General features: G+C 36.3%; 1 protein-coding gene across 2 annotated transcripts in view; it reads right to left on the bottom strand.

Annotated features, from left to right (window-relative positions):
• Positions 1-19,948, bottom strand: part of Fhl1 (four and a half LIM domains 1) — a 58,900-nt gene that overhangs the window by 30,490 nt on the left and 8,462 nt on the right. For both annotated transcript variants that reach the window (XM_078034226.1, XM_013358541.3), the window contains exon 2: positions 8,002-8,074. The gene's annotated coding sequence lies outside the window, so the exon portion shown is untranslated. The remainder of the gene's footprint in view (positions 1-8,001; positions 8,075-19,948) is intronic.

Consider the following 19,948-nt stretch of genomic DNA (forward strand, 5'->3'; position numbering starts at 1 on the left):
ATGTATTTCATCCAATTCTATTTACATTGATTTGATCCCTAGTTCTATTTACACATAATTCAAGTATTAACGATGAAAGAAATAACAAAATTCACAAATTATAACAATTATTTGCACAGTTCTGCACAATGGCTTCCAACATGTGATATAAAACTGATAGGATAATAATAATGATAAGAGTTATGATGAAGACAAAAGTGCTATTCATCCTCAAGATTATTAAGGGCTATAGGCCTTAACAGTGGTTTCTGTAAAATGCTTTCACCTAAGCTATATACCAGCCATGACAAAATTTATATGATTTACCTATGACCTTAACCTAATAAATTTTCTAAGTTCACGGTTATAAAACATGTGAGTCAAAGTTTCAAAGCAGAAATTAAGAAGCATCCAACATTCATCTCACAAGTGTAGCTCTCTCTTACAAGTGAGCATCTGTTGTTGGCTTCTCAAGTCTTTGTCCTATTAATAGAAGAGGTGACGATGGACAAGATTCCACATCCACTGAGCTTTTATGATTAAGTATTCACAAGTTCCTATTATACCTGAACTGAACTTGATGACAGTTCTTAATATTTTACAACTGGGGAGTAAGGACAGGACCCAAGTCATTTCCCTTGCCATAGCCTTTGTACAATCCTTATTAATCATTTTCTGATTCCTTGGTTTTGGTCTTAAGAAAAGTTTGTGTATGTGAGTGTGTTCCTAAGAAAGTGAAAGGTCTTGCAAATTATCCATGAGTAAAGTGACAATATGCACTAGCTTTAAAGAATTCTGACTTGATTTTTAATAAATGATTTAAGTTCCCTAAAACTGGAATCTTTTTAAGTCTCAGACAAACCATATGGGAGAAAATAAAAAGTACTCTGTCATCACACAAACTAACTGAGGTCCAAGACAGTGTGACTCTAGCTATGTTAGAAACCAGATATGTGTTCTCCATTTAACATCAAGTGAGTATAGATGAAATGCTAGATTTCAATTTCAGTGTCCAAGTCAGATTTCTTGCATGAGAATCCTGATCAAATTCAACCTTTATTTTGAACTTCCATGGCACAGTTTAATACATTTGAACTCTGACATATAGTGTGAACACTGATACAAATGCAAATATATTATTCCACAATGGATAAAGTATAGTCTTCCCAAAATAAACACAAATGTAATATCTAATCAATGTTCCCATTGAGTTACTGTCCTTACAAAAGTTCTCTTACAGAAAGTTCTCATAGTTCATTCACATTAAGAAACAAAACTTTATTTCTCTGAAAAGAAAATTATTTCCTTGGGATATTAGTGATGCTGTGTGTGTGTGTGTGTGTGTGTGTGTGTGTGTGTGTGTGTGTGTAGTGCATGCGCCTGTGTATGTACATCTGTGTGTGTGTGTGTGTGTGTGTGTTTTCTTAGCTTTTCTTTACAAGTACAATGTGTAATCTGTTCAAAGACTGTGTAAGAATCAAAGTCTCTGGAGATTCTATTTTTCATGACTCTTAGTTGGGACCCCTTTTATAAATGAGGCAGTTTCTCTCCTTAAGTGAAAATGAATTCCTTTTAAATCAGAGGCTGGGCAAAGTTAGGAGATGTTACAAGAGGTCAAAATTAAGTCCATTAAATCCCAGGCCCACATTTAGTCACCATAGAGACAGGGGAGATAAATAAACCAGTAACCTTAACAAATGTGCTGCACCTTTGCCAGGCATATCTCTGACTTACCATTATTTTTACTTAAGTATCTCTCAGTCCAAACATAACCGACTCTGAAGAATACAAAACCAAACAGAACTAGGCCCAAAAGAAATACGAATGTTCATTCAAGCAAAGGGCAAGAAAGAGAGTCAAGAACTACCCCCCCCCCTTAGCAATGTGCTTTCTGTTCCCCTTGAAAAATAATTGCAACATGAAGCTCCAGAGGCAATGACATATGGGGAAAATATGTGGTGCCAAAGCCAGAGGAAACCATGTCAAAAAAGAAAAACAGACATGAAGTAACTGACCTAATTAAAAAAGAAAAGTATACTTAGAGCAGGGAAATAAGTATATCTGAAACAGGGAGAATAGCTGAAAGGGAGGGGGCACTGTGAGAAGGCTTGCAACTTGAAAGTGAATTTTTATGCCTTATATGAAGGAAATCAGAAGATAAAAAGGGTCTTGCCTTCAAATTATAGATTCATTAAGATTCTCCTTCATGGGACTAGGGTTGTGGCTCAATGGCAGAGTACATGCCTAGTATGTGTTAGACACTGGGTTTGATTCTCAGCACCACATATAAATAAATAAAGATCCATTGACAACTAAAAAAATATTTAGAAAAATTCTCCTTCATTATACACTGAACCTTTACATATGAACTCATTCCCTGGCATTGCTACACATCAGTTAAATGTTCTGAAGCAAACATTTGTACCTTGTCATGTGGAACAGCAAGATGCCTTTCTACCAATCACAAAAACATAGAAGAAAGAAAAAAGGGGGTCTTGGGATGAAGGAACAAAATAAACAAGAAACTGTATCATTCAAACTCCATATTTAGGCTCTAAGCAGGAATCCTCATCAGGTATTTACTAGGCATCTACTGTGTGATAAGCAGGAATATATACAACATAAATAAAACCTCAAAGTGATACATTTTTATCCATGTGCCTTCTAGTTCTTGTCCATATGTACATATCACTTTGCAAAGTTATAATCACAGCACATACACCATTTTGCATCCTGTATTTTTTTTTACTAAGGTTCTATTGCACAAATTCTTTAAGTTATAACTTTTAACAAATTCATGGAATTCCACTGCATAGATGTGTCACAATTAATCAAAATACTTGCTGAGTAAATGAACCATTTCTCTATCAGATATTTAAATTTATTCTAATTTTTATTCTTACAAATAACATTGTGATTAATACCTATAACATACAGCATTTTTTCTTCTTTGCTTGAGAAAATTTGTTTCATAGAATATATTCCCCAAAATAGGATCACTGGATTAAAAAGTACCAATCTGTGATTTTTGCCATATACTGCCAAATAATGCTTCAAAAGGCTTTGTGCCAACCTATAAAGCTACGAGCAATAATTATATGTGTGTCTGTCTCAAATAATCATATTAACATTGTTTTATTTTTGTTTTTGTTGATTGAATTGGTGAAAAGTGTACCTTATTGATATTTGAGTTTACACCTAGTAAGGCTAAACCTTTTTCCAGGCATTTATTTTTGTGATGTAATATGAATATTTTTTTACCCATCTAGAGAATACATTCAGCCAACTGGTATGGAGCATCTACCTCACATCAGGCCCCTGTATGCCTTTCTTACTATCAGAAGGAGTTCTGCATAATATAGAACTTAATTATCTTTTCATATGTACAGTAAATTTTTCATGGCTTACTTTTCATTTTAATTATACTTTTTTATGATAGAGTTGAATATATTTTAATGTGTTGATTTATTCCTTGCTGCCTTTTTCTATCATCATATAGCTTATGACATTATTATATATACAGAGAGTTGATAATAATTCTATTTTCTGTGAACTTTTTTTTACAAGCTAAGAGCCCCATAAGTATATTGCCTTATATAATAAAATTAAAGGGGCTGGGGTTGTGGCTCAGTGGTAGAGTGCTTGCCTAGCATGTGTGAGGCCCTTGGTTCAATCCTCAATACCATGTAAAAATAAATAAATAAATAAAGGTAATATGTCCAACTACAACTAAAAAATAAATATTAAAAAATTGCTAAAAATAATAAAATTAAAAACTCTAATCTCTACTTCACCATTCTTGAACTTTGATGTAACTGGCTTCTTTACTAGGAGCACATAATTTAGAACAAAATATTCAAACAAAATTTTGATTTATCTTCCACATCTGCTAAATTATATTCAAAATAACTGATTTTTTCACCTAATTTGCTACAAAAGTAGAAGTGAACCCAAAATAATCTTGATAAGATTACTTTCTCTTTCTCAGGTCAAAGGAAAAAGTCACTGCCTGTTTTTTCTTTGGATTGTTAAAGGGTTAAAGTCCTCAAACTACCCAAGTAGAGGCAGACCCTTAGACTAGTAGCAGTGTAAATCTAACATTCTGTGGAACTGCAGAATCTCAAGTCCTACTCCAGACCTCCTGCATCAGATTCTTTACATTAGAATTAGAAAAGTACTGAGGGAGTCCACAGGAATCTTCCAGAATGAACTAAAACACCTGTATCAGCTGATGTTCCTTCTCTTAATCAAAAGTATCCCTCCCTTGAAATGCTTACTTTCAAATCTTATAAAGCACCCCCCTTATAATGAACATCACTCAACATTGTACACCTGAAAATCAACAAGTGCATCTTCTGAGAAAAAGGATGACCTTTTCTTTGCAACCTCAATTTCATCTATACCTGGGGTTGAAAATTCACATGCTTGCATGAGCAAAACATTCCCTTAATGGCACCTGACCCTTGTCCTTAAAGTTATGGAGACTGCAAAGAATGCTGGAGATTGTGGCAAACCCCAGAGTCTGTGCAAAAATTAAAACAGAAGCAACTTGGCTCCAGCCTGATGCAGCCAAACAGGAAGGCAGGCTCAATACTGCCAGATCTTCTAATACTGAGAAGAAGCTGAAAAATCTGAATTTTTAAAAATATGAAATCTCTCAATTTTTAAATTCTGGCAATTCAGTTGAAATTTTAAAAGAACAACTCAGTGTGCCAGATCCAGCCCACCAGTTTGAGACCTTGGCTCTAGATTGATAATTTCCAAATTGTTTAAGCCTGTGTAACCCATCTGTGCCAATTTGCATGCTTACTACCAGTGCTCCAGGAAGACAGGTCACATCAATATAAATGGCACACATAAAATCACTATGACTACTGTCTTTTAAAATTTTGTGTTTTGTGAAAATTAAAAACTGCCAAAATCAATAATGAAAAATGACCATATGTCAGTGATACAAATATTTCCTAGATGTGAAATACGTGTCTAATTAATTAACAATATTGTCATTACTAGAGTACAAATACAGAGTACTCATATTTAGCCCAGCTCATATATGTGTTCAAGTCTGTGTTCCAAATACTTCCATAAACTAAAAGGCAGCCAAATGGAATAATTTCAAGTTTCTGAAATATAAAGTTTATCTAAGATAAATGCTGTTAAGCTTAAAATGGGACACACAATTATTTTAAAAATATATCTTCCTGTGGAAATTGAAAAGTTCACATTCCCAAACTGTTCAATTATTCCAAACAAACTTTTAAAAAATAGAGTGTGAAAGGCACAGTTTACATTTATGTTCACTTGGGGCATACGGATCCCAGGCACAGCTGCATCCCCAATCATCATCACATACTTTATTATTTTGCACATGCTTATAATAATTGAGATGGCATAAATCAAAGGCTCAAAGAGCCAAGTAGAGACAGGGAATATTGGGCAATGTAATAAAGAAAAAAAATTCATAAGTAATTTTCAGTTTCCTCATCTGCTAAAGGGAAAATAATGTGAGGATATCCTACACTGGAGGAAATATCAGAACCAAAATATATTATTCTTTTTTGTTTTGAATACCACTACATTTCTGGCCTGGCACATAGTAGGGCTGAATGAATAAATGCATAAAAGGAACAATGAACACAAGAAGCAACTGCATTACTTTTATGTATTTCTGTCACCAGGAAACAGAATTTAAAATAATCCATTTAAGTGACTCATCTGGGAAACTCATTGCTCTAAAAGAAAACCCAAAAGATACCAAATTTTGGTCAGAGTGAAGATGTCGTTGATGTATTGAAAATTTGGTATTAGAAAACCACTTCAAACACATGTTGAAAAACTTCAATTAAAGTGTTCCATCTTAAGAACACAGCCTTGTACACCTATATCAAAGTTTTCTACTGATGAAGATTGTCAAAGTTGCAGATTGCTGTGGAATTCCTGAGGGCAAACAATGAAGGTGAATTGCCAGATTCCACTAGCTGGCACTTTCAACTAAGTTAACGGAAGGATGTTTTACTTAAGGAAACTAGTTTCTATTTCTGTGGGAAAATAAAAAATTAGAGCTGTGAAGTAATAGAGTTAAATCTCTGTGGGGCTGGGATTGTGGCTCAGAGGTAGTGTGTTTGCCTAGCATGCATGAGGCACTGGGTTCGATCCTCAGCACCACATAAAAATAAAATAAAGACATTGTGTCCACCTGTAACTAAAAAATAAATATTTTTTAAAAATCTGTGCTCTTTAGAACACTGTGGGATTCCTCAGGGGAAGGGTGGCAAAGTCACAGACTTCTGCTTGAGCCAAACCATTTCTAGTTTGGTTTTCTTTACTGGGGTTAACACTAAGATTTTTGGGGAAGATAGGTTTCTATAGTGTTTTTTTTAATTTGAAAACATTGTGCTGGGTAAATAGTCATTTATAAAGGATATGGCAGAGTTCAGAGGCAAGGATGAAGAGTCCACCTTGATTTTTACTATTAGCCACTTTAAAGCCCCAGACCCTTGGAAGGACTTCCCACTACAATCAGAATTGAAAAAATAAAATGGGTAAAATTCAAATTAAACATACCTCAAAATTTGCCCTGTTTTTCACTTTTTCATGTTTAATATATTGGTGTATCTGAATAGATATACAGGTTGAGTATCTCTAATCTGAAAATCTTAAAAATCTGAAATCTTCTAAAATCAAAACCTTTTTGAGCATAAACATGATATGATACCACAAGGACAAAATTCTATACCTAACTTCATGTTATGTGGGTCAATCAGTGTAGTAAAAATATTTTGAAAATTACCTTCAGGCCATGTGAATATATATCTAAAACATTAATTATTTTTTAAAATATTTTTTAGTTGTAGATGGACACAATAGTTTTGTTTTATGTATTTATTTTTATGGGGTGCTGAGGATCAAACCCAGCGCCTCACATATGCTAGGTGTGTGCTCTACTGCTGAACCACAACCTCAGCCCCAAAACATTAATTAATTTTATGTTTAGAATTTGGTCCCATCCCTAAGGTATCTCAAGTACTCCAAAATCTGAAATCTGAAACACTCTGGTCTAAAGCTTTTCAAATAAGTGATATTCAATACGTATTTTACAAACAGATAGGTTCTGCCAGTAGACATAACAAAGGCAACCTAACAAATATCTAATATAAATACGTATACTGAATGTCTGATAGCTGCATGGGGAAGGGGGAGTGGAAAAGGTAAAAATACAGCAACCTTTTAATGGATGAAACTGGAAATCCTGAATGGTACAATATAGGCAAATGCTACGTCCCCTCTTGTAAATGCCTGGGGCACAAAAAATGAGCAACTATTCCTGAATTGTGCTTGAGTGAGTCATCTTTAAGATTTCCCTTTTTCTGGATCACCACAGAATGTAACTAAGCCACTGTGGCTAAATGAAGAGGACAGAGGATACCTAGCTAATATATAGTAAATAAAAGTTCTGGGCCATCAGGCTGCTCACACCAATGCAATAGGGCTGCTCTGAACTTCAGGACAATTTTTTTTTATTTGCTGGTGCATGTTAATGTGACCCACCATAAGTACTCTTTGGTGTTTCTATCATGAGATTTTTCAGTGGAAGTCCCACAACTTGCCTCTTTCCAACCAGCACAGAAATATTCCTGATGGTTGACACAGTCAGCACTGGTCTCCAGCAGGAGTCTGCTCCCTTCCATCCTGGTATTTGCTCCATGAAGCTTTCCTGCTCCCTACTGTTCATGCTGCACATAAGCAGGTCTTTATTTTTTAACTAACCTTCTAACAATTCTGTTGTGCCTACCACACTCATTTTTTATGCCCCCAAGTTCAAAGCAAATGAGATTTTCCCTTGAAAAGGCATTCCCCAGAGAGCTAATATTTAGGATAAGCAGTGATATTGGTTGGGCCAATTAAAATAAACCTCTTAAACCTCATGTACAAATAAAGCTCTTCATACAATGCTTCCCCTAACACCACAAATTGGAAGGTTGGAGATCAGCATAAGAACCTATGGCAATTAGTAAAACTTACCTCACACTGGACGTGTGGAGAACAAGATGTATTCGGCAAGGGCTGGATACTGTTGGGAACAGCTTCCACTTGCCTAAGTAAGGGAAAAAAATGAGAGTCAAGAGACAAAGTTACCTTTTTAGAATAAAAGTCAGAAATTCTAAAAAAAATAAAGTCAACTTCCTTTGAAATGGCTCATGATAACACATTCTACTTAGTATTTACAACCCTTAGAGTTAACGGAAAACTGCCAAGATGTTCTGCATATTTCTCCAAATGTCTGTTTATCATATAACATTAGCACTGGCAGTGGATCTGGCTCCCTCATTATCAAGCTGTATTAGCTCAAACACTCTGCATTGTTAGGGGAGTGAGCTCATGGCCTATTTCAGTTTTAAATTAACATTTGGCAATCACCCGGGTAATCAAAACAAATGACTCAGTCGTTCAGAATAGATTTATTAGTTGAGCCTTTTTTTCTCTTTTAACATCTTTAGAATATTTTGCCACAGGAGGGCTCTGATCCAGCTAGAATGTAGAACACAAGTCACCAGAGGAATATTTAGAGGTGTTGCCATGGAGACGAGGTGTTGTGTGACCACTGAAGTTATCTCCAATCAACAACAGGATTAGGATGCAGGCTAGCAGGCAGGCTCATCTCAGTGTAGATGGCTCTATAGCACTAGGAAACAGGTGTGCCTTCTGTTGTTCCCATCCCTGACACAAATACAGTCCCCACCATGACACGCTGCCCGTAAGCCCATACACATCACCACTTTATGTCTTACACTGCCTAGTGATCACCTCCCTGAGAGCAGGACCCATCTGTTTTTTCACTGTTCTGAACCCACGCCCAGAACAGTACCTGGCACACAGGAGGCTCTCAAGAAGTATCCATGGGAATAGGGCAAATATAAACCAAGGATTTTTTAACCAGGCTTGAAATCCCCACCACCTCACACCAACCATACCCAGGCTAAATATCAAAAAGGCAGTAGTGCAGTAGCTATAGATTTAAATAATTTAATAAACTGTTCAATAAAGAGTTGGTTCCATTCAATAGGCTAAAGGGTTCCTCTGTTTAAGATATCCTAATGATAACTGTCATAATTAAGAATTACTCTTCTGAACTCACAATGTACAAAACTATTAACTATAGGGACAGGATTCTTGTTGCCAGGTGAAAAGCCCAGTGGAAGACAAATTTGTGCTGATGGTGATTAGCTAACATTCAAATATGTTCATTAAAGAGAATGTTTAAAAATGCCTGAACTCAAAGAAACACCTTCTAGTCTTCCTCCCACCTATACTTAGAGATAATATTTCCGTATTCTATCATATAAATCGACATTATTTGTTTCATGCTATAACTCATTTTTACTACATGACTGTGTTTTGGTGGTAGGGACACAGATCTTCCTTTTCTACCTCCCAGTACTCAGCATGGAATGTACAAACAAAAGCCCTGCTCAGTCTCCTGTCCCATCACTCATACTCCACTTATATGGAACTTACTGTTTCTAGAAGATGCCACACCCTTGTATGCAGCTGCGACAGGAATGCAGCATGGCACAGCTGTTCACAGCCTGGGTGCCAGAGTCACACTGCCTGGGTTCATACACTGGTCCCAACTCGTATGACCTGCCAAACCTCTAGGAGCATCATAATGGCAACCTACCTCACAGTGGCAAAGAGGTAAGCACATTCTATGCCCTTGGCAGTGCCTGCCACAAAACAGGTTCTCAATGAATATTAGATATATAATTATTGATACTCACTGAGTATTAGATATATAATTATTACTACTAGTATAGCAGGCGAAGTATCAAAATGTTATCAAACACATAATAATTTCATGTGCTTCCACAAACACTTGGCACTCAACTTAAACTACAAAACAAAACTGAATCCCTCACATTCTAGCCTTAGTATCATATTTCAACTGATTCTTGTGGAATTGATTTTTTCCTGGGGGTGGATACAATTTGTACTGGGTTCTACTTGAAGGAATCTGGTTCTCTGCTTAAAGAACCAGCACAACGTCCTTCCTAACATCTCGGCCATGCTGATGCCTTCCCTGCTTTCACTGTCCGCTCTCCAACTCTACAAGTTCTGGTTTGAAGTGGGGGATTACAAGTAGAGAAGGGGCAGGGAAGCTGTCTTCTAATAACCAGACCAGGACTCTGGCTATCCCTTTCAAAGGAGTTCCTTGCATCTCCTGTTCCCTGACACCCTCCAGAGGGCAGAAGAGGGAAAGATCCAAAGGCTGAGGAGGCAAGGCTCTCAAACTGAGGTCCAACTTAGACCCCTGCTAGGGCAGCCTTCCATTCCAGTTTGTGGTTTTCCATCAAGAACCGTCCAAAGGACAAAAACCTACAGTGAGATTTGAATGCATTTGTGTCTCTGTATCATTTTACTGTCTATATTAATATTAGTTAGGGTTGTGACGTTGAAGACACTCATGGTAGGTATATTTGTGCATACTTCTTAATTTGTAGTATACAACTTTGGTTCTGACCAGACATAATACAAATTGAGTTGTTAATACTGCACAAGTCAAAGAATAAAAACAGAAAAGCAGCCAAACACACTGGGCAAAATGTGATGACAGCAAAGTAATCCAAAATAAAACCCAAACACTTTAGGGTCAGTCATGCTTTAAAATAAATCATGTTAATCTTATCCCACCCTGACAAAACTAATAAGTGAAATTAGAGAAATCATTTATATTATTCCAGCATAAGTCTGTAGCTACTTGTAGTAACCATCCAAGCTTAAATGATCCCCAATCTCCAATCAATTGGGTGAATTATATGGAAAAATAAAATCAAAACAACAGCTATTTGAGTGAACTTTAAAGACCAGTTGAATCAATCAAAATGGATGATCCCCACAGATTCATTGTCTCCTCTAGATTCTTTGAATGTGATTGCCATGGCAACCATTCCTTAATCAGGTCCTTCAGAATATTCTCTCCCACCTAAGAAATCAAAGAATCGGTGAACCCCAAAGATCTCCTTAATTAGGTACACTTGGGATGGTAACAGGGGGTTCAGACTTCTCATTTACCCCACTTTTATTCATTTACCTTATTTAATCTACTATGGGAGTCAGAAACACTGGCACATGCACCATTAAAATGACATTTTCAATGTTAATATAAAGTGCAATAATAAATACACCTGAGATGGTCACAATTCCTTTAGCAGAAGAACTAACAAAATGGTTCTCACTTAGCTAAATAATGTATTCAAAATAAGTAACTGAGGTGAAAGATGCCCCACTTAAATTTTTTTAGTTGTAGATAGATAAAATACCTTTATTTTTTCATTTTTATGTGGTGCTGAGGATTAAACCCAGTGCCTCACACATGCTATGCAAGCACTCTACCATTGAGCCACACCCCCGCCCAAGATGCCCCATTTTTAGTAATTCCAAAACAATCAAGATCAGCAACACAACCAAATCTTTAATAACATATTGACTTAGTAAGTAAACAAAACCCAAAAGGATATTACCACTAACAGAAATAAAATAAAGTACAATTTTGTGTTTTTATACTAAGATAATTTATTTCACACAAGCTCCTACACTTATTTTATATGACATACTCAAAATATTCTTCACAATTTGGAGACAGGTTTTATCCTTATCTAGTTTGGGAAAAGACCAGTTATATTTTTTAAAGGTATCTACTAGATACACTACACATTTAAACTGGTGATTAGTCCAATATTTTTCCATGGATTTTGGCAGTTCCTTAAGAAAACTAAAATGTGCACAGATTTGCCATTTTTCACTTTGCACTGTTATCTTTTAAAATACTGAATCTGCTTTTGTAGATTTTCAAACTAGACTTTCCTTCTGGATGTGGCACAATCTATAAACTAACAAAAGGTGGAAGGGTGAGCAGTACCTCCACCATTCCCCAAATACTAAGGGACCCTTTTCCTGGGCCATTTCCAAATCAAACTTACAGAATTTTTTGTCAAAGAAAATATATTTGCTTGTTTTTTGCCTGGCATAATAAAACAGTAAGAATACTTATGAATAAAAAAGCAATCCAAAATAAAATAGAAAAACTAAAAATATCAGGCATTAGGAACAAATGGGAACAAAACAAGAACACAAGTCAAATGGTGAAATCCAGCAAGAAAAATGGAGCGACAAATATTTGCTAAAGTCAAAAGGTAAAACCTTGAAATTCTTGTCCTTTGCCCTAATGTTCAATGATGTTTTTGCTTTGTTTTAAAAATAAGGAGATTGATGTTCTTTCAATGACTATTGCAGCAGCTCCCAAATAAAACAAATGATAAAATAAAAATTCACTTAATTGACTGAGAGGCTTGAATTAATCACTGCCAAGTTTACAACTTTCCCACAACTCCAAACATTCTTTCCTTAAGAAAAACAGCATTTTTCCTCCTGACATGACCATGGGTAGCTTTTTAGGTGATTGTAATTCTCTATTTTTATATAACTCATTGTGGATCCCCACCCACAAATTAGAACTATATCAAAACAATAAAGGACAAAGGATTGTAAAGATCCATAAATGACAATTCTGACAGATGCATCCAGAGAATAGTAGCCCTCCCTGAAGTCTGAGATGAACTCCTGAACCAAAGACAGACCCATCATCCCCACAACCCTCACCAAACCCTGCCCATTTTTTCTACAAAAGAACTTTCATACTTTTTTCTTCCCTATAAACTATTTTCTACTGTCTTGGTATAGTCCATTTAAGGCATAGAGGATGAAGCCCTTGTGAGTGGGAATAGGTACCCTTATAAAAGGGCTAGAATGAGAGGATGCAGAATCAAGGCACCATCTTAGAAGTGGAAAGCAGCCCTCACCAGACAACCAAACCTGCTGGTTGATCTTAAGACTTCCCAGCCTCCAGAACTGAGAAATAAATTTATGTCTTTTATAAATTACCCATTCTCAGACATTTTGTTATAGGAGCATAAACAGACTGAGATAGTGCCCTCCCCTCAATAAAGTTTCCCCAGATGAATCTGATGTGCAGCCCAGGTTAAGAACCACTGACCCAAATTCCTATAGTTCATAATTGCAAAACTATAGTAGGCATCAGAGTTTCCTGAAGGAGGGGAGGATCTTGTAAAAATACACATGGCTGGGTCCCATCCCCAACATTTCTGCTTCAGAAGGTTTGGAGTGGGGCTCATGAATTTGCATTTCTAATAAGCTCCCAGGTGATATTCATGAAGCTGGTCCAAGAACCCCACTTTGAGAAAAACTGATCTATACTCATCAGTTGTATAATTATACAGTATAAACATATGTACCATTTACATATAATAGTAACTATTACATATATAGTTTGAGTATTCCTTATGTGAAATCTTAGGGCCAGAAGTATCTCAGATTTAATTTTTTCAGATTTTAGAATATTTGCATACACTTTACCATTTGAAAGTCCTTAATCTGAAATCTAAAACGCTCCAAAATCCAAGCATGTAGGGATGCTTAACCCATACAATCCATTTGGCAAAAGAGAATGGGCCACCTTATGGAACCTCTTCCACATTTTTTATGAACCAAGGTACAGGGTATCTTAGAGATGATCTAGTCCAATTCCCTTTTTATAAACTGAAACCCTGAGTAGAGAATTGATTTGCCCAGAGGACCAGATGGTTTGTGGCAGAACTCTGGCTAGGATTTAAAATTGCCGATTCTCCTCACTACCATCACCCCACCCAGTTCAATATTCCCTCTACTACATCTTTAATGCTTCTCTAACAGCTTCTCAGAGTGAACATTCCTTGCTTGAATTGATCACAATGTTTTAATATTCCCCACAGCATCTAGCCCACCCACCAACGAGCCGTGAACATTAGGGTGAGCACTTCATAAACATTTGTTGATTAGATTTTATGGAGTACTTAGCCCTATACTTGTCAAAGCCGAGTCTGGCACTCTGTGAACCATTCCATTATGCCATGCCAAATGGGCAGCTCTGCTTCAATCAAATGGCCATAGAATAAATCCTTCACATCAGCGTGCATACTGCCATTATCTGCTATACGGACAATGATAAACACATAAAGAAAAATTATGGGGGTTTTAAAAGTAGCAGGAATGATAACCAAGTTTATATGGTGACACAATTCAACTTTCATGTTGTATATGTCAGATAACCTTCACAAAGTACCTACAGACCATTTTATACCTAACAAACCACAGCAGTAAAAATTTGAATGTTAGAAAATTATGCAGTACGGTGTGAAGCTCTGGTAGTTTGAATACTTTGGTCAATGTTTTTCCAAGCTGAGGCCCTCCTTATTCCTTAACAGATAATTAAAAATATAACTGGAATAATGTTTTAAAAAAGTAGAGGAAAGGGAAAATTAAAAATGACAAAATGGGGTTGGGGTTGTGGCTCAGTGATAGAGTGCTTGCCTAGTGTGAAACACTGGGTTTGATCCTCAGCACCATATAATAAACATAAATAAGCAAAACAAAGGCATTGTGTCCATTTACAACTTTAAAAAGTCCCAAAATGTACGCAAGTAGCAGGTTGGTGAGTAGCAAGGGGGTAAGATGCTGCTGTCATATACCCGCCCCAAAAACCATCATCACTATGCCTCCCCAGTCCTTCCAAGTACAGTCAGCCCTCTATATCCATAGGTTCTACATCTACCAATTCAACCAACTGCAGATGGAAAGTATTCAAAAAGATTGCATCTGCAGTGAACATGTACAGACTTTTCTTATCATTATTCCCTGAACAGTATAATAACTGTTTACATAGCATTTACACTGTATTAGCTACTTGAAATTATCTAGGGATGATGTAAAATATACAGAAGGAAATGTGTAGGTTCTATGCAAACACTGACCATTTTATATAAGGGACTTAAGCATCTGGAAATTTTGGTATCCAAAGCAGGGAAGGGGGGGTCGTAGAACTAATCTTCCAGAGATGCTGAGAGATAACTATACTTCCAGCAGCCAGGGAATATGACTCTGCTGCACCTCATGTGTAACTTAGCCTATCTCTACTTGTGAAACAAATGCATTCTGAGTTGGCCAGATCATTAGTTTTTCCATATTTCCAATTCGCAGGAACTGCTGTCAAGACAAGTCAGTAACAGAACTTGGTATCAGCTGTGAAGGTGAGTAAAAGGAATGTAGTGGTTTCGCCACCATTTGTCTCACCACTGCCATAAAGTGACTGGCTCTTGGCTCCTGAACTGGAACCCCCAGTCTCCATCATAGATTGTGACTCAAGGCAGAGGCTATTTTGGTCACCGCTTTGTCCTTCTCCCTATTAAAATCTGTTGCTTCTAACACAGGTAGTGCCACATATAGTAACCAGGCAAGCAGTGAAATTAAGAAAAAAATAAATAAAACTTTGTCTAATAACAAATATAACAAGATTTTATATATTATATATACCTAATACATATATTATGTATATATAATATACATACATATATATATGATCCATATATAAAGAATTACTTCCAAGATACAAAATAAAATTTAATAATTTAAACAGAAGTGTACTCTAAAACCAACTCCTCAATTTATTAATATATTTTCAGACAAATATATGAACTAAGAAGTTTTCTCCCCTGGGTCTTACCACATACATGGTAACTATGGGGTACATTTCATGGATACCTACTTTAAATGCTCATTACTTTCTTGGTTATCCCTTTGTCTTGTAATGACAACTTGTCATTTTTTTTTCTCTCCCTCTTCCAGAGATTTTAACATCACCACAACATCTGCTTGTTTCTCTTCTCAGTTTCAATGGCCCTCATAGACCTAGTCACCGCCCTTACTACCATCTACCACAGAATGCTGGGGTTTTTACAATATTTTTTTAGTTGTAGTTGGAGACAGTACCTTTATTTTATTTATTTATTTTTATGTGGTGCTGAGGATCGAACCCAGGGCCTCACAGATGGTAGGCTAGCTCTCTACTGCTGAGCCACAACCCCAGCCCTAGAATGTTGTTTTTATAGCCAACTCAGAAAAGCAATACATACTTGTGGTTGCTCCTCAGAGTTACCCAGTTCAATATATAAAAACCATTTACATTAGCACCTATAAAATCTTAATCTTGTCACACACATTTACAGTAGAGCTGGCGATACTAACTGCATGGAGGTACTCGTGTCACATGTCACACAACAGCCTTGGGCCCAAAGCAATCAAACTGACCTGGGTATTAGTTCAGGGATACTGGATACTGCTGCTAGTGATACCACAAATGCTAGGGTCAAAAAAAGGCTCACTGGCTTGAAGGGCAGGAAAGTGACCGATCAAGTGTGGGATTCCACTTCACTGCAAAGATGGCATAACGTCCCAGTGGGTGGCAGACAAAGAAAGTCCCAAACCAGTGTTCACAGTGATACATCCACTGAGTACTGTACCACTAGGCAATATTTGACAATACTGGCTAGCTCTTGTGGGATCTCATACCTTCCCCTTCCAGGAGCCTATATCATAAGTTAAGTCACTTATACTGAAAAACAAACACCAGACTTTACAAGGTAATAAGATGCCTTACATGTTCTTTGTATTCCTGAAACCCAAACAAATGGAGGGATATTGTTGGTTTTTGTTTTGTTAACATACTTTACTTTTTGAGAAGCTTTTGTGTTACAGAAAAACTGAAGTTTCCATAAATCTCCTCAACACTCCCCTCTCAATTTCTCCTATTATTAATATCTTGGATTGGTGCAGTACATTTGCCACAAATGATAGGCAATATTAATATTATTACACACTGAAGTCCATAGTTTGCATTAGGGTTCAATCTTTGTGTCAAACATTTTCTGGGTTTTGACAAATGTTAAAGGGGTTTTAAATACCTGTACAGGACATTCTGGGGAACAATAAATCCCCATGCCTTGAGACCATTTTAATTGCTTTAGCTTTGTCAAAGGAAGTTATCATGTAATCATTCATTTATTTTTAGCAATCTATGGTGTCAGAGAACTATGATAACATAGCCATCAAAAACATTCTACTTTGATTATTCAAAATCTGGCTTTTCACAATTCTCCAACTTCTAGTATGGCTCCAAACTTAAAAGGTATCTGAAAATTTGATTGGATTACAAAATGAAAAGTAAGAAATATAGACCCCAAGATGCTATCTGACATGTTAGAATCAGTTTGCTGCCCAGTCTGGAAATGCTGATAAAAATGGATTTGTAATAAAAAAAAAAGCAGAGCAGTTTGAGAGAAGTAGCATCAGGAGACAGGAAATACAGAGGACAAAAGTTAGGGAAGGAAGAAAGAACAAACAGAAACAGTAGCTATCAGGAATGGCAGAATGAAACTAGATATAGACCAGAGCAATAGCAATGAAACAGTCAAGTTTTAGCCTTTTAATTTTTTGAGGGGTGAGAGAGAAAAGGACAAGCTGTGTGTGTGTGTGTGTATGTGTGTGTGTGTGTGTGTGTGTGTGTGTGTGTGTAGGTGGAGGTACAGATACACTGCCATGTAGCGCATAACATTTCAGTCAATGATAGACTGCAACATATATGATAGTGGTCCCATAAATTATAATAGAGCTGAAAAATTCCTAATACTAGCATTTTGTTTTCTATGTTTAAATTCACAAATACTTCCCATTGGGATATGATTGCCTATAGTATTAAGTAAGTAAAATGCTGTGTGGGTTTGCAGCCTAGGATCAGACTTTACCATATAGCCTAGTAATCAATAGGCTTCACCATATAGCCATGTAGTAAGCTGTATCATCTAGGGTTGTATAATATGCTCTTGTGTATGTACAATGTTGAAATCGCCTAACAACATGTTTCTAAGAAAACAGACCTTTTTTTCAGTAATGTATGACTTATAGATGGTTTTATCTTAAAAGCAAGCATAAAGCAAAATTGAGAGTATTTTATTTTTTCCTGCTTTTAGAAGATTTGACATCTCACTGAACTTGAGAATTACATATTCTGCTCTCCTATTTATCAGAATTGTTTCTTTCTTAGCTGTAATTTTCCTTCAATCCAAGTATGCTAAGCAGTTTACTTGAAAGCAATTAGGAAAAGATTCTAGAAAATCAACACCTAGAAATCTTTTGTAATATTATTTTATTTAAAACATAGAGAATAATATTGCATTCTGAAAGCCATGCATGATGGTATACAACTATAATCCCAGCAACTTGGGAGGCTGAGGCAAGAGGATTGCAAATTCAAGGCTAACCTCAGCAACTTAGTGAGACTGTCTCAAAATAAATTTTTTAAAAGGGCTAAGGTGTGTACCTCAGTGTTAAGAGTACCACTGGTTCAATTCCCAGTACCACAAAATAGTGGTATGTATTTGTGTATATGTGTGTGTGTAGCATTTTAGACATAAATCCAGTTCTTGGATAAAGGAGAATTCACAAAATTCTCAAAGCTAGTTCGGAAAGTGACTCTCACACAAAAGCAGATCAGTGGGATCCTGAGGACAAGGAAAGAGGGGAAAATATACTACAAAGGGGGCACAGGGAAACTTTGGGAGACTAAAAAACTGCATATCTTAACTATGGCATTGGTTTTGTGGATATATACATCTGTCAAAACTCATCAAATTGAAGGCATTAAATGGACACAGTTTATACACAAATGATGCTAAATAAATATTTTTAAAGTAGCTCTAACAAAGGCCAGCTGTTTTTAAGTACAAACTTTTACCACTTCATATTAGTTTGACTGCTTGGTTTCTTTCTTTAGTATGATTAGTTGTGCTTACTACATTGGAAAGTTCTTTTCCATTTATTCCTTAAGAGGCAGAGCTGGGCTGGGGTTGTGGCTCAATGGTAGAGCACTTGCCCAGCACATGGGAGGCATTGGGTTTGATCCTTAGCACCACTTAAAAATAAATGAATAAAATAAAGGTATTGTGTCCATCTACAAATATAAATTTAAAAAGAGGCAGAGTTTCTTTTGGCCCAGAAGGCAACTGGTCTAGGGTTTGATAACTTGCATTTATCTTAGTATCTGGAAGTATAGGATTGTTAAGACACTTTATTAAAGGACCTTTTTGGCTGGGTGCAGTGGCACATGCCTGTAATCCCAGCAGCTCTGGAGGCTAAGAACAGGAGGATCATGAGTTCAAAGCCAGCCTCAGCAATGGCAATGTGCTAAACAACTCAGTGAGACCCTGTCTCTAAATAAAATACAAAATAGGGCTAGGGATGTGGCTCAGTGGTTGAGTGCCCCGGAGTTCAATCTCCAGTACCAAAAAAAGAAAAAAGAGAGGGGTGGTCTTTTTGGCTTCTGACTGAGGACTTCAATTATTTTCTCATTTTCAGCATTTAAAACTACAACTATTCATGAGGTAGTTCGTAGAAATTTGTGTGAAAAAACATACATTTTGTTAATTTGAAAACCTAGATCCATGACTATGACTTATCAATATAAAAAGTTGTGGGCTTTATAGTTTGCACGTGTGCCTCTCTTTGTGTGTATAATCCTTAAGTCTCTGAGAAACCTTGAAGGGAACTCATTATTTCAGTTCTACTGGACACATGAAAGTACATATGATTGATTATACTTATAGGCAGATGCTAGCAATCAGCTTCATAAACAGGAATGGCATATAGAACTAGGCCTGTCAGAGTTCACTGAAAGATGAACCCTTAATGTCATCCTAATAAATCAGAAATTTTAAATCTGACAGGAGCCAAGTAGCCTTAACCACACTCTAAAATTGAAGGCAAGTGAAAAGACTTATTAACTAATCAAGTAGACAGATTTAATTTCGTACTATCCTTATCAAAACAACTTTGCCAATAAAACCTCTGCATTCCTAGCTATCCTTAATATAGAAAAGTAAATTTAAAACCTTGTGGCTATTACAAATATTCTGGTTAGGATGTATATGGAACATTTTGTGTCTTGAATTATGTGTAACATTTTATGTGGGTAAATAAAATATAAATTTGACAAGCAGTAAAGTGATGATAAGAATTATAATTTCGA

The sequence above is a fragment of the Ictidomys tridecemlineatus genome, chromosome X, assembly GCF_052094955.1.
Source record: "Ictidomys tridecemlineatus isolate mIctTri1 chromosome X, mIctTri1.hap1, whole genome shotgun sequence".
NCBI classification, from domain to species: Eukaryota; Metazoa; Chordata; class Mammalia; order Rodentia; family Sciuridae; genus Ictidomys; species Ictidomys tridecemlineatus.